We start from the raw sequence: 2,887 nt of genomic DNA, 5'->3' as shown, positions 1-2,887 counted from the left end.
GTGTGTGTTCTTGTGTGTGTTAAAGGGGCTAATAACCTGCCAACCGATCTGGCATGAGTGTAGCCTCATCAACATAGAAGAGTGGGGCCAGAGCCTGAAGAGAGGTTGCTGTTTTTGCTCCTGCCTTACACTGCGGTCACTTCAAAAACACTCAGGTCAAGATCCCACTGCACCTTTGAGGGACTGGGATAGCAATTTTCTTCAAAGATGGGCTATAAATGGTTGAATGGAGGAGGGAGTCCCTAAGTGTACTATAAAAGCACTCAAGGGTGCTGCTGAAATACTTCAACAACAGTAGAGGAGAGCTTGGGCAGTTCTGGCAGGGAGTCTTCCTGCTGAGGACTTGCATCTTGAGCTTGGGCTTCTGGGAGCCTAAACATGGAGCAGAGTCCAGCCAGTGAACCAGTTGGGTCTTTTGGCGTATTCACATCCTGTGTATTCTGATACTGTAGTTTGCACTTCACAGTTTTGTTGATGCATCAGTTACCCTAAGTGATCCTTCCTAAATGTGCCAAAATATTTCCATCGAGTCAGGCTGAGGCATCACAGACGGGATGAGAGTGGGAGTAGTGTTGATCTGCAGCACCTAAAGTGTATTTAATAAATAAATCTAGTCCTTGTATTATGGACAGCGATATAGAACATATGCCTTGCCTGAAAGAAAAGTTTGCTGTTGAGGACCCATGGTTTTTGTAATATTTACAGAGCCTGAATGCATTTATTTTATGTTCTTTGTTTAATGAGCAGGAACAGAATTAGCTTGTATTAATGATTCTAAATACTCTAAACAAGTAATGGGCTATGACATTGTTTGTTGTGCAAAAATGCTAGAGACAGCACAGATTCAAATGAAATATTTATTTTAATTTAGAAATTCAAATAACAGAAGAACGATCTCAAAGGAACTTCAGAAGGGAGGTCTGAGTTGAGCCTGCTGCTGCTGCAAGCTGCCTCTAAGCTTAGAGACACTTTTTGTATTTTGTTTCAAACACTCAAACTTCTGTAATAGGTTAGAAATCTGTATTTGCAGTCTAACTGTATTTACAATTAACTTGTTAACTTGTTTTGTTTTAATATGTCTGTTAGCGTAAATAACCTTTCTTTCCTGGTAACAGCAAGCCTGTCTTTTTCAACCTTTGATAGCCAAAGTATCTTGGGTTCAGCTTTGTCTTTTCCTCATCATCTGATTCAGCAATCCTTCTTTGCGCTTTTTTAACTTGAGTTTCTGTTTCTCAGAAGTAGTTGATTTGAGTTCTTCTAATAGATTCCAGATGAGCCCTTCCTAGGGCGTAGCATAGTGGCATTCTTCTTTTTCTTACCTGTTCTGGAAATGCTTCATGCCATGTTATCTGTGATCCCATTGAGTTCTTTAACAGCCACAGCATACTGGTAGTTCATAATTTCCCCTGTTTTGGTAATGCACTACAGCTTTTCTGCTGCATTTGTCTGTAATACAGAAGAAAGTTCACCATTTTCAACTTGTTCCCATGTTGCCACTGTTCTGTCTCTTCTATTTTCTGATACTTGTTCCTGTTATGTTGACTAGATTTAGGAGTATAAGGCAACACTGGGAGCTTCATTTTGTTGTTGATAGCTCCAAAAGAGAAAGAAGGGGGAAACAAAAAAGATAAAAGTAGATGCAGAGAGAAAGCACAGACTTAAGCACAGACTGCCTAAGCTTTTTTTTTGTGTGTGTGTGTGATCAATCTTATCTGGCTGACAAGATATTTTACAAGTTTATATTAAGAAAAGTAACTTCAGATTAACTTGACAGGTGTCTGACAAAAGGTCAGGTGTCATACAACATTAATTAAAATGCTACGGTGTGAGGTAAACATTGACTACAAATAAATAAAACAGATTTTGAAATAAGAAAGTAAATTAAAAAAAATAACAAAGGGCTTTTTTCCTCGGATCCCATAGAAATCTGATTTAGGTCAAATATATACATCCTTAATGATTTAGGATTTTGAAACAGATGTAGGTATATCTATTTAACAGGATAACAGGTCATGATGATAGGGTTGGTATAAGAGGATATAATCTGCTTCGATCTGTATTTTAAATGTAAAGTGGTGTATTCCCCAGTAAGGAATGGGGGATTCTGACTTGAGAAGCTGAAACTCAGAAAAGAGTGAAGACTGGGGATAATCCCTCATCATTCCATCATATATGATGCTTTAGTGATGCCTGTGCAAGCCCCAACTCCCAATTAATTGTGAGTTGCTACCTTATTTCCTGCCATGCTTTCTCAGCAAATTGGAAAAAGCTGTACATGTCTTCAGGTGCGGCATGGATTTGGTAGAGGAGATGAAAGGAAGGGTACCTCTGCATCAGCCTGTGTAGTCAGGCTGTAACCTTTCACTATATTTCTGTTCTTAAACGGTTGTGATCTGAACAGCTTTCTGACAAGGAATCTAAATTCTTTCACCTTCAGACCTTCCTCTTGACAGAGTACACCACTCTGTAGTGTACTAATGTTCAGCTATTTATAGCTGTGTAGGGCTTCCTCAATTGATTCCTTGACAGTAGTGATCATCGAGGGTGAATTATTTGGAAAATGTGGGCAACTCAGAATGAGCATTTTACAGAAGCAATTTCAATGTCTGGAGAGCTTGCCATGTGGCTCCACACCAGTGGACTTTGCTAGATTTGATTCTCTATATTAGGTCCGGGAACTGTCCTGATCTCATTAAGATTCTGGCATGGTTCTGCAGTAATTGCTTGAAAGACATGAGAAGTCTAAACATGTTCAATTTTTTATTGTTTTCCTATAGTTGCTGAAGTCTCTGTTTAGGTACGCCAATACTGAATTGTATTCATGCCAGTAGGTGTGGTTGTGTCACAGGCTCATACACGTCTTGGAGTGTAACTTAGATACTACCAG

This window comes from Anas platyrhynchos, chromosome 2 (assembly GCF_047663525.1).
Source record: "Anas platyrhynchos isolate ZD024472 breed Pekin duck chromosome 2, IASCAAS_PekinDuck_T2T, whole genome shotgun sequence".
Taxonomy (NCBI): Eukaryota; Metazoa; Chordata; class Aves; order Anseriformes; family Anatidae; genus Anas; species Anas platyrhynchos.
The sequence above is the reverse complement of the archived record's forward strand: the minus strand, read 5'-3'. Positions refer to the sequence as shown.